Raw genomic sequence first — 9,510 nt, 5'->3', positions numbered from 1 at the left:
CACAACTCCGGTCACCGGAGAATCGCGGATCCGGCAACCAAATCCATTCAAATTCAGTCCAAGAGTTCAACTAAAGTCTAGAAATTTTACGTCCTCTATAGTCAATCTGTATATACCATAAATTTGCTAAGGAAGTATGAAAGTTAGAGAAAGTGTACGATCGTATCGATTAATTTACCTCGTTTATCGCTTGTGAATTTCCGTCGTCCATGATTAGAGAACTATGGAATTTCGTTATTAATTTTGGAGGCTAATAAGGAGGAGATAGATTATGGAAGTCAAAGATTAAATAAATAAATAAGGGTAGAATTGGAAAGTCATTGTCAAATTCGGGCGACACTAAGTAAAACACGGGCGACAAAAAGCAGCTACCCAATAAAAATCTAAGTACTGTCTTGCATGACTTTATGAGCTAATTTAGCGGACATAATAATAAATATAGAAACACTATGAACATGTTAAAAAAATGCTTATATAATCAAGAAAATCCAAACCTCATTAAAAGTTTGACAGACTTATACAAATCCCCTTTAACACTAAAGAGGGGAATTTCATGAATTCCCGAGATTAATTCAGAAACAGGAAGACAAGTTTGCCCTCCAAAATCATCCTTGTTATCGCAATCATGTTCATAAACTTCAATTCTAAGCAAGGCCATTTCAGGAACTATTAATGGAAACTCAAATTCTTGATTCCAAATGGGAGTCCATTGACCTTCCTTCACTATTGTTACATGCATTAGTTCATCTCGTATAACTTCTGCATACCAATCTGCATTGACCGTTTTATATGATGATAGTGGCCGCAGTTGTGGATTTCGCTTTGGGGGGGGGGGAGGTGTCCTCCCCCCTGAAAGTGGAAAATTTAGTATTTTTAGTTAAAGTGTTAGCGTAATATTTAGAGAAGATTACGAGCATCACATTTGATTTGGATATTGTTTGTTATAATATTTTGATTGTGTGTATATTTTGTATCCTTATTTACAGGATTATGTTTAGGAATTAGTTTAACATATTCCTATATTCTAGCTATTTCTAGGTGTATATAAGTACACTAATGATGTTGAATACAAACACATCAATTCATCACAAGACATACTTATTCATCGTTCTCATCTGCTACATGGTATCGTGAGCAGGTTATTTTTTTCATAATCATTTTTTTTCTCTTTTGCCAATCATCATGGTTGATGACACACAACAACAAAGCGGTGCTCAAAGCAACGTTCAAAATATCAATCCTGTCTATGCTCTTTCCAGTCAGGATGGTACGGGGGCAAAGATTACACATGTCGTTCTCACCGGACCAAACTACGAGGAATGGGCAAAGGGTTTTCTAGTCGCGATGGGCGCCAAGAGGAAGTTGGGTTTCATAGATAGCACTCTCAAGCAACGGCCCTCTGATCCTAATGAATGGGATGATTGGACGGCCGTGAATTATACTGACATAGCGTGGATTTTTAATACTATAGAATCCCGCTTAGGGTCAACAATTTCATATCGTGAAATTGCATATTGATCTCTGGGAAGATATCCGGATGCGTTTCTCAATGGCCAACGACATCAAGCTCTATCAAATCCAATGCGATATTGCCGATTGTAAACAAAAATCTGGTGAGTCAATTATGGATTATTATGGTAAAATTAAGAAGTTATGGGATGAAATCAATGATTTTGATGCTCTACCCAATTGTGCTTGCTGCTCTAAGTGTGATTTGCAAGGCGTTCTGCGTAAACGTCGTGAGGCTGATCAGGTACGGGGTTTTCTTATGGGCCTTGAATCCTTTTATGCTACCGTGCATTCGAGTATTCTTGGTGGAAAACTTAGTATTTTTAGTTGAAGTGTTAGCGTAATATTCGGAGAAGATTACGAGCATCACATTTGATTTGGATATTGTTTGTTATAATATTTTGATTGTGTGTATATTTTGTATCCTTATGGATTATGTTTAGAAATTAGTTTAACATATTCCTATATTCTAGCTATTTCTAGGTGTATATAAGTACACTAATGATGTTGAATACAAACACATCAATTCATCACAAAACATACTTATTCATCGTTCTCATCTGCTACATGGTATCGTGAGCAGGTTATTTTTTTCATAATCATTTTTTTTCTCTTTTGCCAATCATCATGGTTGATGACACACAACAACAAAGCGGTGCTCAAAGCAACATTCACACTATCAATCCTGTCTATGCTCTTTCCAGTCAGGATGGTACGGGGGCAAAGATTACACATGTCGTTCTCACCGGACCAAACTACGAGGAATGGGCAAAGGGTTTTCTAGTCGCGATGGGCGCCAAGAGGAAGTTGGGTTTCATAGATAGCACTCTCAAGCAATGGCCCTCTAATCCTAATGAATGGGATGATTGGACGGCCGTGAATTATACTGTCATAGCATGGATTTTTAATACTATAGAATCCCGCTTAAGGTCGACAATTTCATATCGTGAAATTGCATATTGATCTCTGGGAAGATATCCGGATGCGTTTCTCAGTGGCCAACGACATCAAGCTCTATCAAATCCAATGCGATCTTGCCGATTGTAAACAAAAATCTGGTGAGTCAATTATGGATTATTATGGTAAAATTAAGAAGTTATGGGATGAAATCAATGATTTTGATGCTCTACCCAATTGTGCTTGCTGCTCTAAGTGTGATTTGCAAGGCGTTCTGCGTAAATGTCGTGAGGCTGATCATGTACGAGGTTTTCTTATGGGCCTTGAATCCTTTTATGCTACCGTGCATTCGAGTATTCTTGGTACCTCTTATTTACCAGCTATGCAGATTTTTTATTCTCGTATTGCTCAAGAGGAGGAGGTGCGTAATGTTGTTCAGTCTTGGGTGGAGGCTGTCACACCCATGGCCTGCGCAGTGAATGGCAAATAGCAGTAGCAAAGGACTGATGGCACCACTCGACCTCGCTACAAATGTACCGTCTGTCACAAAGACGGGCACATGGCCAACCGCTGTTGGGAGAAAATAGGCTTCCCTATTGGCCACCCGCGACACTCTGCTCGACCAGGGGATCCGCCATCAACAACTTCGACCTCTAATCCTAAGACTAATGCGGTCTTGGGTGAGCCTTCTGTAGTTACCAATATGGTGAGATTAAGTGGTAAGACTTCTTGCACATGGATTATCGATACGGGTGCGTCGACACACGTATGCTATAATGAAGCATTATTTGTCTCCTGTGAAACTATTGCTCCCATAAATATAGGTCTCCCAAATGGTACAAGTTTGATTGCTAGAAAGGCAGGAACGGTTAAGCTCAATGACACATTATCTATTTCTAATTTTTTATTCGTTCCGTCATTTAACTGCAATCTTTTATCGGTCTCGCAACTTTTGTCTGCTCAGAATTTATGTGTACAATTTACTAATTCGCAATGTGTGATACAGGACCATGCCTCGAAGATGATTGGTGTGGGTAGACTTTTGGATGGGCTATTCTACCTGACGATGAAGGAAGCACCTCGTGTTAATGTTGTGACCGGACAAGCTGATGTTGAGTTGTGGCATAAGCGAATGGGATACCCTTCCTCTCGGGTTATGAAGCACATCCCTTTTATTTATGGTTTTAATAATTCACAATTTTCTTCTTGTGATATTTGCTTTCGAGCAAAACAAAATCGTACTCCGTTTCCTTTAAGTGACAGCAAAGCCGATAATTTGTTTGATTTAATCCATTGCGATGTTTGGAGCCCTTATCATCCTAACCATGCTTGTGCATCTCGTTATTTTTTATCTATTGTTGATGATTATTCCCGCTGTGTTTGGGTTTATTTGATGAAAACTAAGGATGAAGTTCCTCAATTACTTCGTGATTTTTTTTTCTCTAATTAATCGTCAGTTTAATAGCCATGTGAAAATTGTACGAAGTGACAATGGGACGGAGTTCCGGAGAATTCTTCCTTTTTATCGTGAGCACGGGATTTTGTTTCAAACCTCAATGGTTAAAACGCCCAAGCAAAATGCTCGGGTTGAACAAAAGCATCGGCATATTTTAAATGTCGCCCGTGCCCTTCGTTTCCAAGGATCGTTACCTATCGAGTTTTGGGGGGAGTGTGTGTTGACAGCTGCCCATTTAATTAATCAAACACCTACTCGTCTTTTGCACAATAAAACTCGATTTGAATTATTATTCGGCCGAGTTCCTGATATGAGTTTAATTCGAGTATTCGGGTGTCTTTTTTATGCTAAGAATATTTATTCTCGAGATAAGTTTGGTTCACGAAGTCGTCGATGTATTTTTTTGGGATACCCATTTGGAAAGAAAGGATGGCATTTATATGATCTTGAGACGGGAGATTACTTTCAGTCACGAGATGTACATTTCATTGAAGATCAATTTCCATAATGAGTCACAACAAAATGACGTAGCAGCTGAACATTCTGATAATTTGTCCTTTGATGATGATGATGAACCCACGGTTTCTCGTCACCGTACTGCCGAGGGGAGGACAATGCAGGAGCAACCATCTCAATCTGATACGGTTTCATTCGACATACCTGGAGACACGGGTGCACCGCCTGAACATCGTGACCCGACTAATGCTACGGTTCCTGAAGAGAATGCTACACGTAATGACAGTGATGGAAACAAGTCCACCATTGACGAGGACCCTAGTGACGGGGACTCATAGGATGTTAGTGATAGGAATATTGATAACAGCGAGGTGACACTTGACGAAATGGGTTGAGGAAAACGAGTCAAATTTGATAATACCAGACACAAAGATTTTGTTTGATGGGATAAGGTCACTCAAAACATTAACACGACTCTGGTTTCTTCAAGCCCGTCACCCACATCAACGTCCGTCAAAGGTACTTCGTATCTTATTGCTAATTATATTAATTTTCATAATTTCTCGTCTGCCCATCAACAATTTCTTGCAGCTATTACAAATGACTCGGAACCCACTTCTTTTAAAGAAGCTATCCGTGATCCTAAATTAAATAGAAGAAAGCAATGGAAGAGGAAATTGATGCGTTAGAAGCTAATCACACTTGGTCCGTGGTGGATTTACCACCCGAAAAATCTGCCATTGGTTGTATGTGGGTTTATCGAATAAAGCGAAAATTAGATGGGACGATTGAACGTTACAAAGCAAGACTTGTTGTGTTTGGAAATCATCAAAAAAAGGGATTGATTTTGCTGAAACGTTTGCTCCTACAGTCAAAATGGTGACGGTCCGAACTTTTCTCACTGTCGCTGCCATAAAAAATTGGGAGTTGCACCAAATAGATGTCCAAAATGCTTTTCTTCATGGAGATTTACTGGAAGAAGTATACATGCGACTTCCCCTGGTTTCAGTCATGGGCTTCAAGGGAAGGTATGCCGCCTTCATAAATCTGTATACGGCCTTCGTCAATCTCCACGCTGTTGGTATGCTAAACTTGCCACTGGTTTGTGTGAGTATGGTTTTTCTCATAGTCCTTCTGATCATTCTTTATTTGTTTATCGAAAGAATGACATTGTGCTTAATATTCTTGTCTACGTTGACGATCTGGTGATCGCTGGAAATAATAGTGTTACTATTACTGATTTTAAAAGTTATCTAAGTCAATGCCTTCATATGAAAGACTTGGGTAAATTGAAGTATTTTTTGGGCCTTGAGGTGGCACGGAATTCCAGCGGTATTTTTATTTGTCAACGAAAATACACTCTAGATTTATTGACTGAAACAAGTCTCTTGGGTTCAAAACCCGCTCCTGTTCCAATGGAGGAGAAGCACGAACTTGCTCTTAAAGCAGAGCCGCTATTTGCTGAGCCTTCCAAGTACCGTCGTCTTGTTGGCAAGTTGATTTATCTTACTCTCACCCGTCCCGAGATTAGCTATTCGGTTCATATTTTGTCACAATTTATGCAAGCTCCTTCCCAAGCGCATTGGGACGCTGTTGTCCGTGTTGTTCGATACCTAAAAGAGAATCCGGGACAAGGTATATTGTTACGAGCTGATACATCTATGGTCCTTGAGGCCTATTGCGATGCTGACTACGGTAGTTGTCCTATTAGTCGTCGATCACTCACTGCGTACTTCGTTCTTCTCGGCGGCTCACCTATTTCATGGAAGACTAAGAAACAAGCTACCGTGTCTCTATCATCTGCTGAATCCGAATATCGTGTCATGGCTTCCGCTACATGTGAAATTCTTTGGTTAAAAGGCTTGCTTCGAAGTCTGGGCTTTGAGCATTCCGGGGCTATCACACTCCATTGTGACAGTCAGGCGGCTATTCATATTGCTAATAATCCCGTTTTTCACGAACGAACCAAACACATCGAAATCGATTGTCATTTTGTTCATGGCGAAATAGTCCGAGGTACCATCTTACCATCTTATGTTCACACAAGTACTCAGTTAGCAGATATATTAACAAAGGCTCTCGGACGCATGCAGTTTCAACGGCTGTTGGGCAAGTTGGGCATTGCAAACCCCCACGCTCCAACTTGGGGGAGGGGGGGGGGGTGGTTAGCCATGGGCGGATCTAGGGGGCCCGGGTGGGCACGTGCCCACCATGAATTTTTAGGGATAAATTTTTTATAAGTAACAAAAATGATCAATAGGTTTATGTGGTTCAGTTGGTAAGCTCTTTATTTGACCGTTGAAAGGTCCCAGGTTCGATTCCTAGTGCCCTAGGTTTTTGTTAAATAATTTTTTGTTAAACTACGTAATGATCTCAGGCCCATTTCGTTAGTAAGCTACAATTTATATGTTAAAAGTGTTTTCAACCCTTGACATCGAGGTTACGTACCATCTTCTCTACCATTGAATCACTTGTGTTTAGTGTTCATTTATATATTAAAATATAATATATCTTATTATAGGAGATATTATTTATTATTAATTACAGAGTACATTTATTTCAAATTTAAATATTTCAGAAGAAAGTTCAAAATAAAATCCTAATTTTTAAACTAAACAATTATTAAAATTAGTTATTTTTCTATTTTTTGGGAGGAAAAAAAAATCCGTAATAAAAAAATGAGGTTTAAAATAAAAAATAATGTATCGGAAAAAAATTTGTGCTCCCCTTTCGATAGATTCCTGCGTCCGCCCCTGGACTGTTAGCGTAATATTCGGAGAAGATTACGAGCATCACATTTGATTTGTATATCGTTTATAATCTTTTGATTGTGTGTATATTTTGTATCTTTATTTACAGGATTATGTTTAGGAATTAGTTTAGCATATTCCTATATTCTAGCTATTTCTAGGTGTATATACACACACTAATGACGTTAAATACAAACACATGAATTCATCACAAAACATTCTTATTCATCGTTCTCATCTGCTACATGAAGTTATCTATTTTTTCTAGCTGTGCCTTAATTCATTAGTAATTCGGATCTTGGTACAAAAAATTAATAGATCCCGGATTTGGACAAAAATTGGGATTTAAAGAGAGTCTTGTAAGATCCGTCCCATATAAACAATTTTTTTACGAAAAATATTTTTAAGTGAATGTGAAAACTATGCAATTTAATATGAGTTCCCTTGGATTACAAGTCACACATGAATAAAAGGAGGATTTATCGCTTTGTTTTACCACTTACCCGGGTGTAGAAGTCGGGTGGTGAAAATTTGTCGAAATGATCTTTCCTGAAGTCGACTCTCCATCCATCTCCAAGGTAAATTTTCACCTAGTTCCAATTTACCATAGTCCATAGAGAAGCATTGTTTAGGTAAGTCTTAATTATAAGTTAAGAGTAACAACGAAGAGGGTAACTTGTGAGTTTGGTTACCTTTAAGGTAGTTTTTAATGGCAATTTAGACCTTGGATCAAAGGATTGATCACCATTGATAAGAAATTCCGGCTTTTTAACGTAACCACATCCTCCATTTGCTCGAAACATCCCCTGCATTTGCCAAAGAAATCTACCATAGCCCTGTGTTTAGAAACAATCACTAGTCAAACTAACAAGCGCTCATTGAATATCCTGTATTACTAAAGAAGTCTTAGCTTAGTGATTAAGAGCAAACCTGCATGTTGAACGCTACAATTTGTGCTCCATGCTTCCAAGCGAGAAACGGTTTTTAATTCGAAGAGTTAAAACGAGTGCCCTTGGGGTAAATCCTTAGGATGTTCTTCTGCGTAAGCCTGTTTTAGCACAATCTACACATTAGAATTCAAGGTATACCAATCACGAAAGTAGTTGTGCTTTATCTTTCTAGGCTCGGCTACAATTGTCAGACGTCACATGCCACAAATTATGTGAAATTCAAGCACGTTTCCTAAATTGAAGTGACAAAGCGTCATACGAAAGTGACATGTCTGTCGAAAAAATTAGGTTGCGTTATTACCTATCAAGATCCTTTCAAAGAGGCTTGACTGATTTTTCGAGTTTCTGTTCGCTTAAAGTCTTAAACTAACACGTATTGCTTTAAGATCGAGTTTGATCCCTCAAAAAAAAAAAGATCGAGTTTGATTGCCCCCTCGATCTTACATAGTGGCTCTGAGGTATCTGATATACTATAACCGTTTGCATCAACTTGTTCCGCATGTTCACTCGCAAGTTCATCCATCTGCAAGCATACAATTTATTGAGTGTACGAGTTAGTTAGATACCAAGCTGTTAGTTAGGTAGTTAGAGTTAATTGGTTAAGTCGGTAACACCCTAATAAAAAAAATAGAATGGTAAGACTATATGAAAGGAAAACAGTTTCTCCTAGATGTTTGTTTAAGATAGATTTACAAAAGGCTTATGACTCAGTAGAATGGGAGTTTCTGTTCCAAGTGATGACTGAGCTCAATTTTCCTAATCAATTTCTCAATCTCATCAAGGAATGTGTCACCTCAGCAAGCTACACCTTGTCTCTGAATGGTGATTCTTTTGGGTGGTTTAAAGGTCAAAGGGGATTGAGGCAAGGAGACCCCCTGTCTCCTCTGCTATTCACTATCTACATGGAATATCTTACCAGGCTTCTAGCATATACTACCTCTACTATGAACTTCAAATTTCATCCATTATGCAAAAATATGAAGCTGAGTAGCCTGATGTTTGCTGATGATCTATTACTTTTCTGTAAAGGGGATGTGGAGTCCATAATGATCCTACTCAGAACCTTCTCTACTTTCTCTAAGGCATCAGGTTTGCAGATGAGTAAAGGTAAGTCTAATGTGTACTTTAATGGAGTGCTCACGATATCGAAGTGAAATAGTACATGTGTCTGGTTGCATTGAAGGTACTTTGCCATTCAAATATTTAGGGGTGCCTATCAAACCCTCTAAACTGAGCATTAAGGACTGTCAACCTCTCATAGATAAGGTGTTAGAAAGAATCAGAATGTTGGGTACCAAAAAGCTGTCTTATGCTGGGAGATTAGTCCTGGTTAAAGCTGTTTTCAAAGCTCTACATACATACTGGGCGTCTATTTTTATTCTTCCAAAGGGTGTCATTGCTAAGATTGAAGCTATTTGTAGGAATTTCCTATGGAGTGGGGGTTCAGAATTTACTAAAACTCCTACAGTAGCCTGGTCTAAAATCTGTACAG

General features: G+C 38.8%; 1 pseudogene; it reads right to left on the bottom strand.

The window, feature by feature from the left end:
• Positions 1-478: 478 nt before the first annotated feature.
• Positions 479-8,288, bottom strand: LOC141629266 (phosphoinositide phospholipase C 6-like; annotated as a pseudogene).
• Positions 8,289-9,510: the final 1,222 nt, after the last annotated feature.

Source organism: Silene latifolia, chromosome Y (genome assembly GCF_048544455.1).
Source record: "Silene latifolia isolate original U9 population chromosome Y, ASM4854445v1, whole genome shotgun sequence".
NCBI lineage: Eukaryota > Viridiplantae > Streptophyta > Magnoliopsida > Caryophyllales > Caryophyllaceae > Silene > Silene latifolia.
This window is presented reverse-complemented; position numbering and strand designations above follow the sequence as displayed.